Source organism: Protopterus annectens, chromosome 14.part0 (genome assembly GCF_019279795.1).
Source record: "Protopterus annectens isolate FY-2018-M chromosome 14.part0, PAN1.0, whole genome shotgun sequence".
Classification (NCBI taxonomy): Eukaryota; Metazoa; Chordata; order Ceratodontiformes; family Protopteridae; genus Protopterus; species Protopterus annectens.
This window is the reverse complement of record NC_056748.1, coordinates 844,414,527-844,436,717: the sequence shown is the minus strand read 5'-3', so window position 1 is coordinate 844,436,717 and position 22,191 is coordinate 844,414,527.

Genomic DNA, 22,191 nt, shown 5'->3' with positions numbered 1-22,191 from the left:
CTATTTTTTTTGAATGTATGAATCTTACTCTTGTATTTCATCTCATTCATTATGTAACCTTCTTTGTATTTTGTAACCTTTATTGTACTGTATTGCACATGGAGCGTTTCTCCCCGGGCCTACACTGAAAATGGGCACTTCTTGGCCCAGTGGACTTCCCCGGTAATCAAACTGAAAATAAATAAATAAATAAATGTGTAACAGGTTGTGATACATAGGTTAGGTATGATGTGTAACATGATACATAGGTTAGGTATGATGTGTAACAGGTTGTGATACATAGGTTAGGTATGATGTGTAACAGGTTATGATACATAGGTTAGGCATGATGTGTAACAGGTTGTGATACATAGGTTAGGTATGATGTGTAACAGGTTGCGATACATAGGTTAGGTATGATGTGTAACAGGTTGTGATACATAGGTTAGGTATGATATGTAACAGGTTGTGATACATAGGTTAGGTATGATGCGTAACAGGTTGTGATACATAGGTTAGGCATGATGTGTAACAAATTGCGATAGGTTAGGTATGATGTGTAACAGGTTGTGATACATAGGTTAGGTATGATGTGTAACATGATACATAGGTTAGGTATGATGTATAACAGGTTGCGATACATAGGTTAGGTATGATGTGTAACAGGTTGTGATACAGAGGTTAGGTATGATGTGTAAGAGGTTGCGATACATAGGTTAGGTATGATGTGTAACATATTGTGATACATAGGTTAGGTATGATGTGTAACAGGTTGTGATACATAGATGATGTGTGACATGATACATAGGTTAGGTATGATGTGTAACAGGTTACGATACATAGGTTAGGTATGATGTGTAACAGGTTGTGATATATAGGTTAGGTATGATGTGTAACAGGTTGTGATACATAGGTTAGGTATGATGTGTAACAGGTTGCAATACACAGGTTAGGTATGATGTGTAACAGGTTGTGATACATAGGTTAGGTATGATGTGTAACATGAAATATAGGTTAGGTATGATGTGTAACAGGTTGTGATACATAGGTATGATGTGTAACATGATACATAGGTTAGGTATGATGTGTAACAGGTTGTGATACATAGGTTAGGTATGATGTGTACCGGTTGTGATACATAGGTTAAGTGTGATGTGTAACAGGTTGTGATACATAGGTTAGGTATGATGTGTAACAGGTTATGATACATAGGTTAGGTATGATGTGTAACAGGTTATGATACATAGGTTAGGTATGATGTGTAACAGGTTGTGATACATAGGTTAGGTATGATGTGTAACAGGTTGTGATACATAGGTTAGGTATGATGTGTAACATGATACATAGATTAGGTATGATGTGTAACAGGTTGTGATACATAGGTTAGGTATGATGTGTAACAGGTTGTAATACATAGGTTAGGTATGATGTGTAACATGATACATAGGTTAGGTATGATGTGTAACAGGTTGTGATATATAGGTTAGGTATGATGTGTAACAGGTTGTGATACATAGGTTAGGTATGATGTGTAACAGGTTGCAATACACAGGTTAGGTATGATGTGTAACAGGTTGTGATACATAGGTTAGGTATGATGTGTAACATGATACATAAGTTAGGTATGATGTGTAACAGATTGTGATACATAGGTATGATGTGTAACATGATACATAGGTTAGGTATGATGTGTAACAGGCTGTGATACATAGGTTAGGTATGATGTGTAACAGGTTGTGATACATAGGTAAGTATGATGTGTAACAGGTTGTGATACATAGGTTAAGTGTGATGTGTAACAGGTTGTGATACATAGGTTAAGTGTGATGTGTAACAGGTTGTGATACATAGGTTAAGTGTGATGTGTAACAGGTTGTGATACATAGGTTAGGTATGATGTGTAACAGGTTATGATACATAGGTTAGGTATGATGTGTAACAGGTTATGATACATAGGTTAGCTATGATGTGTAACAGGTTGTGATACATAGGTTAGGTATGATGTGTAACAGGTTATGATACATAGGTTAGGTATGATGTGTAACAGGTTATGATACATAGGTTAGGTATGATGTGTAACAGGTTGTGCTACATAGGTTAGGTATGATGTGTAACAGGTTGTGATACATAGGTTAGGTATGATGTGTAACAGGTTGTGATACATAGGTTAGGTATGATGTGTAACATGATACATAAGTTAGGTATGATGTGTAACAGATTGTGATACATAGGTATGATGTGTAACATGATACATAGGTTAGGTATGATGTATAACAGGCTGTGATACATAGGTTAGGTATGATGTGTAACAGGTTGTGCTACATAGGTTAGGTATGATGTGTAACAGGTTGTGATACATAGGTTAGGTATGATGTGTAACAGGTTGTGATACATAGGTTAGGTATGATGTGTAACAGGTTGTGATACATAGGTTAGGTATGATGTGTAACAGGTTATGATACATAGGTTAGGTATGATATGTAACAGGTTGTGATACATAGGTTAGGTATGATGTGTAACAGGTTGTGATACATAGGTTAGGTATGATGTGTAACAGGTTATGATACATAGGTTAGGTATGATATGTAACAGGTTGTGATACATAGGTTAGGTATGATGTGTAACAGGTTATGATACATAGGTTAGGTATGATATGTAACAGGTTGTGATACATAGGTTAGGTATGATATGTAACAGGTTATGATACATAGGTTAGGTATGATGTGTAACAGGTTATGATACATAGGTTAGGTATGATGTGTAACAGGTTGCGATACATAGGTTAGGTATGATGTGTAACAGGTTGTAATACATAGGTTAGGTATGATGTGTAACATGATACATAGGTTAGGTATGATGTGTAACAGGTTGCGATACATAGGTTAGGTATGATGTGTAACAGGTTGTAATAGGTTAGGTATGATGTGTCACATGATACATAGGTTAGGTATGATGTGTAACATGATACATAGGTTAGGTATGATGTGTAACAGGTTGTAATACGTAGGTTAGGTATGATGTGTCACATGATACATAGGTTAGGTATGATGTGTAACAGGTTGCGATACATAGGTTAGCTATCCTTGATCTTTCTTCCTTAGCTGCATTACAGTTCTTAAAAGAACAGCGGCATTCAGGTAGAATTCTTCCCTTCAAACCTATATCCATGAGATCAGACAGATATTTCTAAGGCTCACTTCAGAGCCCCTTCTGCTCTCTGCATTTATCAATTGCATGTGCAGACTTTGCACATCATCCTGTATCATAAAACTGCTGATAAAAGGATCCTTTTTTACAGAGCCTTCTACTACAGAACCTAGGACTTGACTTATGGCTTATTAATTACGGCTCATTTCTTAGTACCAATATAACTGCATAGCACGCTGTCTGTGACAGACTTTTTTATCCCACATCTTTGTTCTGATTTCTGAATAAAACCCTGTAGCACTGGTATCACAATGGTGGAATTTTTAGGCTTTCAGCTGATTGTTCACCATAATTTGATACCAGTGCTTAGATGGTTATTACCTGAGCAAATCCAAAGCTGCGTCTTTTCTGTAGTGCATCACCTTGATTGAGTCTTAAATCTAAAGCAAGACTAGACACACTATGCCCATGTAATCCTTCCTGAATACTATCATGGTTAACCAACTTACTAATAGTGCTTACTATTGCCATTTTCAGAACTGAATATGCCAACCTGAAAAATGTCAATTTTGCAACTGACACCAAATATTAACTGCACCACAATACCTTTTTATATTGTCATGGCTGGTTGGAAATCTTAAGAACTTCTCAAAGTTACAAATGAATTTGGGTAACACATTTTATACTGCCCAAACTACCCTCCTCTATTAAAAAGTATACACCGAACCATTCTTCTCTCGAACTCACAAAACCATCATAAATACTCTATAGTTTCCACATTAATTACCAAAACTGGAATGTACTTCCACAATCGTTATACAGTCTTTCCTGTATAATAACTGAAGTGTTGAATGATTATACGACTCAACTCTGGGAGTATAAACACAGAAGTTCCTCTCTCTCTCTCTCTCTCTCTCTCTCTTACGTTCTCTAATAGATTTTTATAAATTGTATTTTTGACTTTCTGAAATTTAATTTTTTCTCCCTTTAAAGTGCTATACTAACTTTTCACTACCCTTCTCGTCCTCCTGCATTATTTGTCTTTCCCCTGCTTATACATCTCAGTGTGCCCATGAAGACAGATTATACCTAACTGGATTTGCTCAGTTATAGGAATAAATCAATATTTTACCTTGAGCTCAAATCTTCTCTAAGGGTTAATACTGAGTCTTGTTACATTTTCAGTGTCCTTAACTCATGACATCTCACAACTTATTTCTCTTCATTCTGATGCACATCTCTGCAACAATGCTTAATGTTTTCTCCTAGATGACTTCCCCCCACCAAAAAACTAAATCCATTCATCTCATACAATGACCTATAGTAATATTCTGTGCAGGATAAAAACAAATTAATTTGTTATTATATCAAGAGGAAAATGCTCTCTGATAGTTAAAGACCATCAAAGGCTTACAAGGCTTCTTATCATGCCAAATATTTAATGCTTTTATGAAACTATGTCTGGAGCTGGCCCAGCCAACCAGTGTTAAGTTGCCTTGAAAGACAACTTAATTTCACAAATGACATCTTTTCCTCATTATAACCATTATTAGTATATTCACTGTATTCAAAATAAATGTGATAAATGCAGTTTATTTGGTAGCTTAGTGTAGTGATGAGTTTGATTCCACAATCCCCATTTGTGTACAGTGCAACAGTGAACAAAGTTATTAAATCAGACAGAGCTCCTAATAGGAACGCAAAGTTAGGCTGATAGCACTTTTTCACATGACAGAATATCACAGACTAAACTGTTAAACAGTGCAGTGATAGTAACTTTGATGTTCTGACTATTTTGAGTAAGAAAATATTGAATATCTGCTTAATTTTGGGGTGGTGTGAAATGAAAGTTAGTATAGTTAGTGTCATAGGGCTAGCAGATTAGAAGGGAATTGCTCCACAGTAAGCATACAGCCAAGTAGGCTATTTAGAAGTATGGCAGTATTAGTGAGAGATTAACAAAGTCCTCCATTAAGTAGTTTTTTCCCAGCTTATCACAGGTAACAATTTGCAGCCTGTGACTTATTGATCCAGACTAAAAGTTGCTTTTGGATATGCGCTGCTTGATTTGTAAGCATAGCCTGCTCCAGAATAAAGAAAAAAAATGACTTTGGGTAATTGTTGCTCCAGCTGACACTGTAATGCAGTTGTATAACTTTAGGTTTGTGTAGTAGGTCTTTGCATTACTGCTGGATCTGTTTAGATAAAGAAATTCAAAGAGTCTTGGGTCATTCAGAACACAAAGTGCTCGGCAAAGCTCAAGAGTTTGTACAATATTATGAGACTGACAGCGACAAGGCTTTTAGTCTATCACAGTAATCAAGGCTAAAAGAAATTAAACATTTTGGTATGGAAAACTTGACATCTCTCAAGCCAGTTCAGGAGCTCGATTTACACTGCTTCGGTATTTTTTAATTAATTGGCTTAGCTGCTTAGTGAGGTTAATACTGAAGGTGTGTTATATTCAATGAAGAGCCTAATAAAGGTGGAATAAAGTAGAACTGTAACTTATTTTGACCTTTAGTTCATACCACAAAGGATAAGTTATAAAAGGTAGAAGGATATTCTTAGCATGACACCAATGTGGTAGTCAAAGGAAAGATTTAAGCACAGGTATCCACAAGTCCCCAATGACTGTGCAGCATAACAGCTCTTCTCTCCATACCTTGACAATGTAACCACTACAGAGTCTCTGGCTGAAGAACTGAGTGAAATGTTTTGCAAGTGGGACTTAATTTCTTTTAAGCAGACACCCAGTTCTATAGTCAAGACCCATGGAAATTTTTTTTTTTAAACTTTAGAAAATGCCAAAAAGACTTAGTCCAGAGTGCTTTCAGGAGAGGAGGTCTGACAGGAAATATAGGATGCAAAGAGTAGGTAAGGGGAGATGCAGTTAAAAGGGAATTGTCTGCGTTATCATTTACTGGAAATACCTTCATTTTCTTTCTTGTGGTTATCTTAATTTATTCCTTCCTCATGACCCTGCTGTTATCCCTAACCAGTCTTCCTTCTTCAATGATTCTGTGTTCTGTTATCGACTATCAAGTAGGCCTTTTATGTGTATGTTCTAGATTAATACTGCCAGGGCTTTTCTCGGTATGTTCTAGATTAATACTGCCAGGGCCTTTCTCTGTTTGTACTAGATTAATGTTGCTATATGTCTATTAGAATAAGAAACAAAGCAAACCAAAACAGAAGCCTTGTGTCCGGAAATACATTAAAACACTGGAAGGTTTACTTGTAAATTTTAAACAACAAAAATATTTGCATTCATTTTCAATGTTTGAAAAAATAAGTAATCCAGAATGTCTCACTCTATCAATTACATTTGTTATTCTTTCATCACAAAACCATAAAACTTACTAAGGTAAATCAGGGACATTTGACATGTGCATATCGTAAAATTCTCTTTCTATTTTCTTTCCATTTACATAACTTCACTGCAGCAGTTGTACCTTCAGATTTCCTTCTCAAACATACTTTAGGCACAGCTATTTTTAACTATTTTTATCAATTTGCTCTGTATTATTTTATATCTGCTTCCATATGAGAATGGTGTTGTATCCATTTCCACTGTTAATACTGTTTAATAACACTTATCAACCATCTAAGAGAGAAAAGTTTAACTTCCGTTGGAACACCATTGTGACAACACACTGTAAATCCGAAATTATGCTTGAAATTCCATCTCCTCCTAGTTAGGCTGTCATAATGTTAGTAATTATAATGTGCAGATCACTTCTACACAGCTCAGCAGGAAAACCCGAAGAGGGGCAATTATAAGCTCATATCCTGAATTAAATGTTAAATAAGTAAGTAATAATGCAATTACTATATATGACTCTAACCCAAGCTTGCAATTTTCTTTATAAAAAGCTACCTGCCTGAGATTCGAACAAAATTATCGCATCTGTCTGTCAGTAGTTTTTCTGATGAACGGTAAAATCCTGTTGATAATTTTCATCACACTCTTCACTGAATTCATAGGAATATAAACCACAAATCCTATGAGCTTGGAAAAAGCAACACAAATTTTGATAAGAAAGAAATAGGGCAGCCACAGCACCACAAACAGTAAAATATAACAAAATAAACTACCTATGACAAAACAAAACTGACAATAAATCAACTGCCTTTCATGGATGGGGAGTGGGAAAGATCCATGAATATACTAGCCCCTTGTTGTAATGTATTAACTACAAGGTCACACAAAAGTAAGGTAAAAGCAAATACCATACAAGAGCTAATTCTATTTACTGTGTCCTTTTAACCTCATGACTTCAGTAATACCAACATTCAGTCAGACTGCAATTTCCTTGTTACTTCTCTGATGTTACAGACTGCAATGTTACATGTTAAAAAAGTTCTACACACACACACACACACACACACACACACATATATATATATATATATATATATATATATATATATATATATATATATTATTTTTTTTTTTTTTGCATTTGGTTACTAGGAAGTTCTGACAGAGTTATGCAAGACCCCTTTTTTTAGCGGAGGCCAGCAGGCAAAAGCTCAAAAAACATATTTAGTGAGAGAAAACATACAATGTAATTATAGCAGATCCTTAGTAAATACAAACAATATTTGAAATGTAATGATTACAAATTCAGCACAGACTAAACATTTAAGTGAATATGGCAAGTAATATGTATCTACAAGCTGTGAATGCATTGCATTTATGTTTTCTTAACAAAATGCAAGTATAAATAATGGATTACAAAGTATTATTTAAAATGTTTCTTCTTTAGAATTATATATGAGGATGATACGCATGCTTAGTAATCCTTAATTAGCTTTAGTTTAATGTAATGTTTAATTACTGCATTAAGCAGTGTCTTTGAATGTTTTAAATAATTACTCAATTAGGGGTATGTTTAGCATAATTGCATTATAATCATCTGTATGTGTATACCATCTGTAATATCTACATGTGGCAATGGCAGAGTTGCCAAATGGATCACTGTATCTTTATCACATTTTTAGACTGATGAAACTGATACACAAATTATCATATTATGTGAATAGTGTTTACATCTGGAAACAGAACATTTCATGAAAAAGGTGGCAGTAACAGTGGATCAAAGCCAGATATATCCAAAGGAACTTAGCACAGATGGAAAATAAATGGTTTAACTTAGAATACATTTTTGATAGCTTGCTGTGAAGTTTCATGACATCACTGTCCATCACAAATTTCTCCATCTGGACCTGCAGAGAAATTAGTCTAAAAGGCACTGCAGCCTCCCTTCAAAACAGATAAAATGAATGCACGAACAGTGGGCAGAAGAAGAAAGTGTTGAAACTATGCCAGTTTCCAAGCACACATACACATTTTAAACAATTAATGATAAAATAACAGCAATCACTCATTTGAACTGCAAATAGTGTTGTGGGCATAACTGTCACTTTGTTGAATTATTTCTAGCACCTGGAAATTTGCATTTGAAGCATTAACATTTAATCAGATCTCATTATGAAGACAAGTTACTAGTATACAGTAATTAAATAATTACATATAATTTCAGGGTTTATAATGTTATAGACCCCTCTGCAATTCTATTTAGTCTATGACTTATAAATCTGCAATATTTAGCAAAATGTAACATGCTTAGTAACAAGGAATTTTATATATATATAACTATATATATATATATATATATATATATATATATATATATATATATATATATATATATATATATATATATATATATATATATATATATATACACACACACACACACACACACACATATATATATATATATATATATATATATATATATATATATATATATGTGTGTGTGTGTGTGTGTGTGTGTACCTATGGGTCCACTTTATAATCTCGAAATACTGAAATCCCGAATTTCAGTATTTCGAAACCATAAAGTCGAACGTCCCAAATCCTGAAACTACAAAATCACGAAACACAAAATCACGAACAGAAACACACCATACACCGCATAACACATACATCATCCAACCCACACCACAACAAACAAAACACACACAAACACAAAAAACACAAATAAACAAACCTATACTACATATAAGCAGGGGGCATGCCCCCACACCCCCCTGACTTATATATACTAACTCCGAGATCACACAGACACAGAAAGGAAACTCACACCCACACATTCTACAGTCTGTTGCATACACACAAACATCACACATATACAAACACCAATACATCCAACACTTACACACCCATACTTTCACCTGCCTATCCTAACCCACACATACAACTGACAAACACATTCACACACACACAAACTCCCACACAAAACCCTTACAAAACACTCACTTACCTTAAATTACAGCTAAATCCTCACACAACACCAGACACCATCCACTCACAACACTGCATGTAACGTACCATAAAGCCATAACTGCGACTTTGAGATATTTGGATTCACAGTTAGGCACTTTCGTGATTTTAAAGGTTCGACTTTATAATTTTGGGATACTGAAATATGGGATTTCAGTATTTCGAAATTATAAAGTGAACCCATACCTATATATCTATATCTATCTATACATAGATAAATAGATATAGATCACTCTTTCTCTCTCTATATATATATATTATATTTATATATTTATATATACACACACACACACACACACACACACACACACACACACACACACACACACACACACACACATATATATTTATCATTCTGAAGCTGCACTTTTATTTATTTAAATCTCTTATTTACTATATCAAAGTGTTGTACTTGTTCCAAACCTGCTTGCAGTGAACAGGTATGAATACATGTTTGGAAGTCACTTTCCATTACAAATATCAGTACATTGCAAATGCTATGGATGTTCTTAACCTTTGCTTTGTACAGTCTGCTTCAAGTGGCACACTTGTAGTGTGAATTGCTTTGCAGAACAGGTTTCCTGTGCCACGCTCACTTGGTGAATCCAGGTTTTGTACAAATGAGAGTTGAGGTAGGAGGATACAGAGAAGAGACAGAAGAGAACAAAGGCCTTGGGGAGCTGCTCCTGATCTGTTACCAAAGGTGAGTGGCCTTCTGAGCACAAGGAGACCACTCAAATCCATTTTAGTACAAAAAAATCAAAAATCAACTCGATATATCCTAGTAAGTCCACGGTGTTACTCAACATGTATAATAATGTGCTTCCTGCTGAAATGACTCTCATAGCCACACTAGGCTGGAACACACAAAGGGTTACATCTGAATGACTGAAGAGAAGTGAATGCGGCCACACTTCATGTGAAGAGAGGGGGAAAGGCAATACTGGGTGGGACTGATATGTTGCTTATAGCCAAAACAATGTTATTCTGTGTTTTGCTTATTTCACTGCAGGAAATACATTTAGCAACTCATCCACAATATACACAATTAAATACTTAATGTTCACTTGTAGCCCATTAAGGCAAAGTATACTGTTAGGAAAATTTACACAAATTGATTAAGAAATGAAACATAGAATTAAAAAATGTAGTTGTTAGCCTCAAGTCTTTCTGTGTCAGCCTTTGTGCATGCATACGGCTGAAAGACAATGATAGCCTAAACGTATTCACTGTGCATACAAAGTTGCCAACAGAACAAATTAAATGGGTACAGTACTGTATGTATATGGACTCAGACGTTCACTGGCATTGTGCCAGAAGAAACTGGTTACTAAAATGAGTAGTTCGTTGTGGGTGGAGATAAGAGTGGAAGATGTTGTTAGTAACTGTTTATAACTATGTAACTATATAAAACATAGTAACATTTTGATTTATGCTGCTTGCTCAGAAAATCCATCCACCCAGGTATTCATTTTCTAACTCACTTATCCTGGTGACAGTTGTAGTAGTAGTACCTGAGAAGGATTCACCAGACTTCCATTTATTTAGCAAGAGCCTCCAGCTTATCCTGTGTATCTCTAGGATCTCTATCATCCTACCTAGAAACCCAGACCACCTCAGCTGACTCTTTTCAACCCAAAGAAGGAGCAGAGATCAGCCCAGATGGCTAAATATAAAGAATAAGCCCAGCAGAAGGAACTTTGACAACACATCTTGCATCCACAGCCACATTCTCATCTGCTTAGGGTCAAAGTTTATTATGCCATAGGAGGATAGTAACATGGGCAGACTAGAAAACTGACAGCTTTGTCCAGTGACTTAACTTTCATTTCATATCTACAGTCCAATAGAAAACCTGCAGTACTGTTGTTACTCTGCAAATCAAGTGGAGAATAGTCTAATCATTTCTACTGTTACTCAACAGCCTTGGCATAGCAGCTTTAAAGATACAAACAAAAAATCTTGGAGTACCACAGAGCATAACACTGCTAAATGTGATTACTGATTTCTTAAGTCACGATGAAGATAAATCAAAATAATAGGTGCTCTTATTAGAAAAGTATTCTGAACCTGTGGTTCAGTAAAATATCTAGAGTGGATGTAAAGAATTTATAAGCAACTTTAAAAGCCATTAAAAGTGGTACAAAGCTGTGGCATGAAAATCAGTGTTTACAGCTAAGCTGCAATGTTACTCAGGTGTATCGTGGAGACAGTCACTTTGATCACTGTCAAAAGGCATTTTAAGTAAAAGTCAGGAAAGCAGACTTGAAGACAATGTGGACAATGGCTTTTGAGTTGCAGGAAAACTTGTCACAGCTACTGATTTGGTCAATGTATTCACAGCACGCATTTTATCGTAGATTCTTCTATATGATTAGGAAGACAAGAAGATACAGTTAACCACCAATGTTTCAGATATAGCTGCAATCAAGTAACTTAACTGACTAAATGGATGCTTTAGAATGACTCCTACCTTACTGGATGAGGACATTACAGATAATACTATCAGTGTATGTCCAAGCATATTAATACATGTTTCAACCTTTATACATTATGCTGTTAATTTTTACCTGTCCTATGATTATGACATACCTTGCACTACTCTCAAAAATCCTGAAAATATACTTGAAAATGTTCTTTATATCTTTTTGTTTGACACTGTGGGCATTTGAAAATATACATTTTCCTGGTTACTGCTAAGTGTATACAGAACTAGGGTCCCATACAATTAAATCCATCTGTACCAAGTACCTTCAGTGGAATCTATGAATTTAAGTAGTAACATTTTCTTTGTAGCTACTAACTAGATCAACTCACTTAGCAAAATGGTAATAAAGGGGGGGGGGGTATGAACAAATGAAAAGAATAACCTTTTTTGATATAGCCACATGCTTATGGTTGGTGAATATAGGAGGAATGCTTGTGTAAATGAAAAGCAGAATTAGAGTAATCCTCACTATAACAAAAAGGATGTGTGTATATGCAACTGAGAGTGGGATTAAATGATGACTAGAAAAGTGTGCTTGATTTATTTATTTTTAATAAAGCATGAGGATACTGAATCTTCCAATTCATTAATATAATTAAGCCAATAAAGATGCTCAGAAACACTTTGCATGACTTATCAGTAAACTAAGTATAAAAACAAGTAACAGAGAAACAGCAGCAAACTCAGTACTCAGAGTAAAAGTAAATCTACTGCACAGCATATATTTTAGTAATGTTCTCATACAATTTTATGGCCCCTTTGTGTTACTTAGAAATATGCTTATAATACTACCACTTTCTTAGATGTGGAAGTGTAAAGGGATCCTGACAGATGCAGCACAAATTAACATATACAGACAACCTGTGGATGTCTTCTTCTTCTTTCGGCTGCTCCCGTTAGGGGTTGCCACAGTGGATCATCTGTTTTCATTTCTTCCTGTCCTCTGCATCTTGCTCTGTCACACCAACCACCTTCATGTCCTCTATCACCAAATCCATAAACCTTATCTTAGACCTTCCTCTTTTCATGTTACCTGACAACTTCATCCTTAGCATCTTTTTCCCAATATACTCTGTATCCCTCCTCAGCACATGCCCAAACCAATGCAATCTTGCCTCTCTGGCTTTGTCTCCAAACCTTCCAACCTGGGCTGACCCTCTAATATACTTATCCCTAATCCTGTCCACCGTTGTCACACCCAGTGCAAATCTTAACATCTTTAACTCTGCCACGTCCAGCTCTGACTCCTGCCTTTTTGTCAGTGCCACTGTCCCCAACCCATATAACATAGCTGGTCTCGCTACCCTCTTGTAGATCTTTCCCTTTCACTCTTACTGGTACTCATCTGTCACAAATCACTCCTGACACTCTTCTCCACTCACTCAATCTTGTCTGTACTCTCTTCTTCACCTCTCTTCCACACTCACCATTACTCTGAACTGTTGATCCCAAGTATTTAAACTCATCCATCTTTGCCACCTCTACTCCCTGCATCCTCACCATTCCTCTATCCTCCCTCTCATTCACACACATATATTCTGTCTTAGTCCTGCTGGCCTTCATTCCTCTTCTCTCTAGAGCATATCTCCACCTCTCCAGGGTCTCCTCCACCTGTTCCCTACTCTCACGACAGATCACAATGTCATCTGAAAACATCATAGTCCATGGGGAATCCTGTCTGATCTCGTCTGTTAACCTGTCCATCGCCATTGCAAATAAGAAAAGGCTCAGAGCTGATCCTTGATGTAATCCCACCTCCACCTTAAACGCATCCACCACTCCCACCTCAGACCTCACTGCTGTCACACTACCCTCATACATATCCTGTACCACTCTAACATACTTCTCTGACACCCCTGACTTCCTCATACAATACCACAACTCCTCTTTACGCACCCTGTCATATGCTTTCTCTAAGTCCACAAAGACGCAATGCAACTCCTTCTAACCTTCTCTGAAGATCTCCATCAACACTCTCAGAGCAAACATCCCATCTGTAGTGCTCTTTCCCGGTATGAAACCATACTGCTGATCACTAATCATCACCTCCCTTCTTAACCTGTGGCTGTAATTAAACTTTATTTCAGAAGTTGCCATGCCATCCTATATGGTATTTGTCCTTAGGAATACTTTAAAATTATGTAAATAGAAAATATGCACTTAGAATAAGAAGTCATGAATATTAGAGAAGAATTATTCAAAAACGTTGATTGATAAATTATGTAAGCTTAATAAAGACATGAAAATGGGACCTGTTAAGCAACATTTGTGCATTTGACTTGAATGTGCCAGGATTCTTCAGATTATGCAGGCACTCAAGTCTCTCAACAAGTACCATTATGATTCGGTCATAGTACTTGTTGGTGTGAATGACTCGAGACGTAGCTCTCTGGAATATAAGAGGAGAGACATGATTGAGCTCTCTGATTATGTGTCACAGGCAGGTATGTCCATTGCTCTCAACCTCTTAGAGAAAGAAGTCTATACAAAGCCATAGATAAAAGTGGGACAAAGGGCACAAAATAGGAACAATTTTTAAATATTGCTCTTAGAAACTTAGAAAGTTGATAGAATAACAGGTTTGGTATAAGCATGAATTTTCTGAAGGATATGAAGTCTGAAACTCAAATGCCTGTCATTATTTTCTAACCTCAATCTTTAATGACTTACCACTAATTTGCCAGAAAACCACAATTTTATGAAAAATGGACCAACAATATGAGGCCAAAACCTAGACATTCTGTGAAAATCTGTACAGTTGAGAGGTATGGGTATGTCCCTAGCCTTGAGCAGTATATTACCCTCACCTAAGATGATACCGAAATATAAACAGAAAATCATTGATTTCAATAATTGGCTTAGTTTCTGGTGCCATTTTAACGGGATCCAGTTTCTGTCAGCCTGGGATGACATGATCGATAGACCTCGATGCTTTGTCAGAGATGCAGAGATGATCTTCGTCAGTCACCCCTGGAATTTCGGCTACTGGCAAAGGCTCTTGCAACCTGCATAGTGGCTTTTTTAGGCAATGTCAAAAGGACAAAATTCCTGATGTAAAAATTTCACTCAAAAAACAACCCCAATGTTATGTAAATGCTAGGAGTCTTAACATGAAACTGCACTCAATGAACGCAGTCCTCACTTTGGAAGACACTGACATCTGTGCAGTCACAAAGACCTGGTTCAAGGCAATAGAGAGCACCCCAGTAATACTGGGTTACACCACCTACCACATGTTCAGACCACAAATGGAAGGCATGAAAACTAAGGGAGGTGGTGTATCAATATTCATTAAAGATAAATAAACCTCCTGATTTGTTAAACAGTATTATTCCCAGGAGACACCTCAAGTATAACTAATTGTTGGTAGGGCACCTATTCGAGTCATTGCCAGCTGCAGGACCATCCTCCATGAATCAAGGCACCCACTCTGCCTATTTGGATCAACAAGAATCCATCAAAATACATCCGAACACCATGGTTCTGGGTGATTTTAATTACCCATCCATTGACTGGGTAAATTACTCTTGCTCAGTCTCACTGCCCAAAGGTTTCTTGAGTTCATTAACTCCAATACCCTTGACCAGCTGGTGGATACCCCAACTAGGGGTGCTATCTTGGATCTGGTACTTAATAATATGGGGGAGCCCTGTAGCATCCCCACTGTGAGGTCTTCAAATGTCAGATCTGACCACAAATCAGTCTCATTAGAAGTAACTATCACATTGGACCCCCCCCCCCCCAGCAACAACTAAACTAAAAAACTTCTCCAGAGCAGATTATAGCCTTCTAAGGGATGGTATACATAGCTTCACTGCACATTCCCCCTCAGACGTAACTGGCAACTATGCTGAGTCTTACAGCAAATCATTTTACAAACACCTGTATAACTGCATTGATGTGGCTATACCTGATAGGACCAAAACAAGCTCTTCAAGGAAGAGCAAACTTACCTGGTGGACAACTGCCACTAACAGGCTTTACAATAAGAAAAAAAAATTGTTGTCCAAAAGTAAGAGGGAGTGTGCCCTAAACTGGAAACACTCCCTCCTTGGCTTAAACAAGCAAATAAGACTTCTTCTGAAGTCCTCAAAAGAAAACTATGAATCCAAATTAGCTTCCTCAACTAAGGACAACCATAAGACATTCTTTAATTACATCCATAGCCTAAAAGGTAAGACTCAAATTTCCGCCAAACTGGTAGTTAACGATGCCACATACACTGAGCCTGTGGACCTAGCAAACCTGTTAGCCAATAGGTTCTGTGAAAACGTCACTCCCTTGTCCCCACCACACATACCCCCATGATATTCATTCCATCTGTCCTGCACCTTGTATCTCTAGAGAGCAGGTCATAAATTTCCTCTCTAAGACCAAAATCACAGCATCGATGAGACCTGATAACATCCTAGGCTGCGTCATACATGGACTCCAACAAGAAACAGCAACACCATTGGGTGCTCTTTTCAATCATAGTCTAAGAATCAGCTTCATCCCAGCTGAATTGAAAACAGCCACAGTTATCCCAGTGCACAAGGGTGGTGCTTCCACTGACCCTGGAAACTATAGACCTATTAGCCTGACTAGCCTTATCTGCAAAGTCATGCAGTGAATCCTCATGGACTTTATCAATAAAGATATAGGTAAGCTCCAAACAATTGACCCTACTCAGTGTGGATTTGTCAAAGGGAGATCATGCCTGTTAAACCTAATGGACTTCTTTGAGACAGTCACCAGAACCCTGGACAAGGTGAAAACTATGCATACAGCCTATCTGGACTTAGCCAAGGCTTTTGACAGTGTTCCCCACTCAGGCATTATTGGCAAACTCACCCATCTAAGTTTCAACCCTTATATCATTAGGTGGGTCGCTAACTAGCTTACCGATAGAACCCATACAGTCAAAATAGGGGAATCCACCTCCAACAACGGACCCGTAACCAGTGGTGTTCTACAGGTATCAGTCCTGGGACCACTACTGTTTGGAATCTATTTCCCCAAAGTAGAAGCAAAACTAAAGGTCTTTGGCTGACAAAGTTTGCTGACGACTCAAACTGGGAGTGGTCACAGAATCCCCAAACGATGTCAACATACTACAAGAGGGTCTTATGCAAACAAATGATTGGTGCCAAAGTCACAGCCTTAAACTCAATGCAAAAAAATGGATCATCATCCCTTTCAGTAAAAGCAACGTTCCTAACAACCACATCAATAGAAACACCCTAAGCATGCACTCAGTGGTGAGAGAACTGGGCACACAGGTTGACAGCAACCTTATCTTTGATCATCATGTCTCCACAGTGATAAGAAGGGCATTCTATATTGCTCATCTCATAAGTAAGGGCATTACCTCCAGAAAAAAATAAGTTATAACCTCCCTGTACTCTTCCCTCAGCAGGCCAATAATTGAGTACAACACCCCTTTTAGGTTCATAGGTTCATAGGTTGGTACTGGGCTATCTGCCCGAAGGCATATATTAGCCCAGCCACATTCTTAGTTCCCTAGACCCTTGTACTAGCAGCTAGTACCCTTGGCCCCTATCTAGTAGTGCTGTTGGTGTGATCCCCGGTGTGAACTTTCTGTTACCCATCCACTCATCAAGGTTCCTCTTGAAGAGTGATAGTGAGGGGCTCTGTCTTATGTCTTTTGGTATGTACCTTTCCAGGCACCTGCAGCAATTGCAATTGGAGAGACCACAAGGAAAATTCAAGGTATTCAGCATATGTCCTGGGTGAGATCAGCTGAAATCACTGTCACTTTACTCTTTTTCATACAGAATACTGATAGGTGATCTCTGCCTTGTGTATAAGGCGATCTCTGCCTTGTGTATAAGGCGACCTCTGCCTTGTGTATAAGGCAATCTCTGCCTTGTGTATAAGGCAATCTCTGCCTTGTGTATGAGGCAATCTGTGACTCTGCTTTATTGGAAATCCTGCATATCCATAAGTCCAATGGCTCGCAGTTTATTCACTTTAAAGACCTTAACCTGATATGTGAGATTACTAGAACCTGCTGGAGGGACAGGTTTGTCTCCCAGAGGTTACAACACATGTGGAACAGACTTTCAATTCATCTCAAGCAGAGCACCTCATTGGTCCTCTTCAAGCGCAATCTGGACAATTGGGTGGATAACCATAAATTCACCCCAGGGGTTCCACTGTAGGTGCTGATCATGGAAACAAGGGTAGAACTTGGCTAGGCTTGTAAGGGCCCTAGGGCCAATAGCCTAGTAACTTCCTATGATCCTATGTATAATTCTACAAAACTAGAATGTTCTATCATTTAACAGAAATGCAGCTACATCTGTTTGTTGAGAGGGTGATGAGAACTGATGAGAAAAACATATTGCACCAATATATATGTGGAAATTATGGTGCACGTAGTGATATGAATGGAATAAATACATATGATCATCCCAGTTATGGGAAGAGTTTTTTACTATGTTGTAGTACCCAAACTTTAAAGTAGCAAACATCATCACATTCTGTATTGTGACTGGGTATACCATTATTCATACCATACTTGTTAATGGTATGCTTATATTTTTAAGACCAATAGTTGTAATTGTTTTACTAACATAAAATGTACTGCAAATACATACTGCAATATAACTAATACCCCTAGTTTTTCACACACTAAATCCAACCTGTTTGCTAATGTAGTTCATCATTAATATGAACAGCCGTGGGCTCAAAGCTGAATCCTGATGCACAACCACTCCCACTGGGAACTTCTTTGAAAGTCTGAACACTGTTATTAACTTGCATCACTTGGTCCGTGTATGTAGCCTGCAGTAATTCTATGAATGTTTCCGGGACTTTGAACCATTGCAGGACTGCCCAAACCACCTTAGCAAACCAGTTGGCAGAGAGAGATCATCAAAGTTGCTGTATGTAGACAAAGTGAAATTGTAGACAGACTCAGAATCTGAATAGAAACTATATGAAATGGCAGAGGAATTTAATATAAATGTAATGGCACATGGAATGGAAATTACTACAAATAAGACAATTGTAATGGCAGCAAATGGGAAAATCGGAAGAAGTTGAGAACTAAGATAGAAGCAAAAATAGTGGAACAGGTTAACAGCATCAAATATCTTAGAGGTGTGGTGGAGGTGAAGGGAGGTCTGAATGGATATTGTGTGATGGAAGAATTTCAAAGATGCTACTAAGTAAGGTGCACAAAATAATGGTGTGACCAGTACTACTGTATGGTGCAGAAACCTGGGCAGTGAAGGTAGAGCAGCTGAGGAAGCTAGAGGTGATGGAGCTGAAACGCTGTCATTGTTCATGTTGGTGTGAATGACCTGAGATGTACCTCCCTAGACTACATGAAAAGAGACATGGAGGAGCTGTCCAATCTTGTTGCCCAGGCAGGTAGGTATGAACTTAGCCCTGAGTAGCATCCTGCCATCACCCAGAATGATTCCACAGTACAAGGACAATATGATTGACTTCAACAATTGACTAAGCTTCTGGTGTCATTCTAAGGGGATCCAGTATCTGTCTGCCTGGGATGACATGATCGACAGACCATGATGCTTTGCCAGAGATGGCCTGCACCTGTCGCCCTTGGGATTCTGGATACTGGCTAAGACTCTTGCCACCCCTATAGTGCTTTATTAGGCAAGGTTCAAATGCCAAATTCACTACCATAACAGGTACAAGAAAGCAAAATCTGAGGATAATGCTACTCAATGCTAGAAGTCTAAACCTCAAAATGCAACCACTCGAGGCACTCCATACAATGAAGAACATCGACACCTGTGCATTGACAGAGACCTGGTTCAAGGCTCCAGAGAGCACCCCTGCATCACCAGGCTATAATTCATACCACACCTTTCAGCCACCAAACCTGGACCAAAACACTAAAGGCAGAGGTGTGTCCATATCCATTAAGGATATTCACACCTCAAGGCTAGTTTTTCAACATAATGCATCCAAGATTATCCAAGAGCAACTAACTCTGGGCAAGGCAGCAATCCAAATTGTAGCTTGCTACAGATCCCCCACCATGTCCATGGATTCCCATTCCTCATTTCCTGATACACTGGAAAATATTAGTGTACAACCTAAGACCCTAATAATGGGTGATTTCAACTACCCCACTATTAACTGGGAAAACTACTCATGTACCAACTCTTTTGCTCAACATTTTCTGGAATTCATAAATTCCAAAACCTTGGATCAACTTATCCACACCCTACCAGGGGCAGCAATATCCTTGTCCTGGTCATTACCAACATGGGCAACCGGTGTTCCACACCAAAGGTCAATTCCTCATTGGTCAGATCTGACCACAAGCTAATCAGCCAAGACATCCACATTCCACCCCCAGCCCCCAATAGGGAAACCACCATAAAACATTTCTCCAAAGCCAACTTCACACTTCTTAAGACAGAAGTGGCAAACTTCACGACACCCATGCAGACGGACAATTGAATCCTACACAAATGCACTTCATAAGCACTTACACAAGTGCATGGATCATGCAATCCCTAACAGAACCAAAATGCTATCCTCCAAAAAATGTAAGCCAATCTGGTTGTCCCTTGCCATAAACAAACTCTTCAACAGAAGAAAGAAACTGTTGCAAAAACGAGTAAAGTCCCATGATTGGAGGAACTCCCTGGTCAGCTTCAGTAAGAAGCTGAGATCCCTCATAAAATCCTCCAATGCTAGTTACAAAAACAAAATCACCACTGATTCTAAAGACAACCACAAAGCATTCTATAGCTATGTCAAGAATCTCAATGGCAACACTCAGATCTGCTCTGAGTTACAGCACAATGGCACTAAATATATAGAACCAACTGATATTACCAACATCCTGGCAGACAGGTTCAGTGCTAACTTTACCCCCCTCTCATCCCCTAAAGGGCCCATCTCTATACTGGAAGAATGTAAAGTTCCTGTAATCATGGCTGCATAGGTAAAAAACACACTCTCTAAAGCCAAGAACACTGCATCCATGGTACTTGACAAAATCCCAGGCTGTGTTCTACTTGAACTACAGAACGAACTGGCACCCCACCTAAGTACCATGTTCAATCATAGCCTCACCTCAGGCTTTGTGCCCACTGAATGGTGCACAGCAATGGTTATCCCACTTCACAAAGGGGGAGCCACCATGGACCTCGGGAGCTACTGCCCCAACAGCCTGACGAGCCTGGTCTGCAAGGCTATGGAACTTATAAACAATGATATTGGTAATCTCCAGACTCTGGACCCAACAAGTTTGGGTTTGTAAAAGGTAGATCATGTCTCCTAAACCTGATAGACTTCTTTGAAGCGGTCACCAAAGCTGTACATGAGGGTAAGGTGGTTCACAGAGCCTATCTAGATCTCTCCAAGGCTTTTGACACCAACCTCCACTCTGGAATTATAGATAAACTCACTAAACTAGGTATAAATCCCTATGTCACAAGATGGGTTTTCAACTGGTTCACTGACAAAATCCACACTGTGAAAGTAGCAGACTCCAAATCTGACTTCAAACCAGTGACAAGTGGAGTACCACAGGGTTCAGTCCTGGGTCCTCTCCTGTTTGGTATCTACTTCTCTGAAGTACAGGCTAACACAGAAGGTCTTTGGCTAATGAAGTTCACAGATGACTGTAAACTAGGAGCCATAACCGGAACTCCTAACGATGTGAACATCCTACAAAAGGGCCTCACAGAGACAGATGCCTGGTGTCAAAGCCATGGCCCCACGCTCAATGCCACAAAGTGCATGGTCATCCCTTTTGGTAAAAACTCTGTACCCATGGACTACCACATAGGCAGTAGTCTGCTTAACACCGAAAGTGTGATAAGAGACCTTGGGACACAGGTGGACAGTAGTCTCTCCTTTGATAATCACACCGCCACAGTAGTCAGGAAATCCTTCTATGTGGCGCACCTCATCACAAAAGGTTTCTCATCCAGGAAAAAAGAGGTCATTGTTCCCCTCTATTCATCACTCATTAGACCCATTATAGAATACAGTGCCCCTTTTGGTATGTACCTCACAAGACATCTACAACTACTGGAAAGACCACAGAAATACCTCACAAAGAGTATTACCAGCCTCAAACAGATGCCCTATGCAGACCGTCTCAAATAACTCCAGCTTTACCCCAACGCATATCTCCTACTCAATCAAACCCAGAGCTGTTGGACATGCTCCACTTAAAGAAATCCCGGACCTAAACCTTGTCACCACAATAAAGAGAACATGC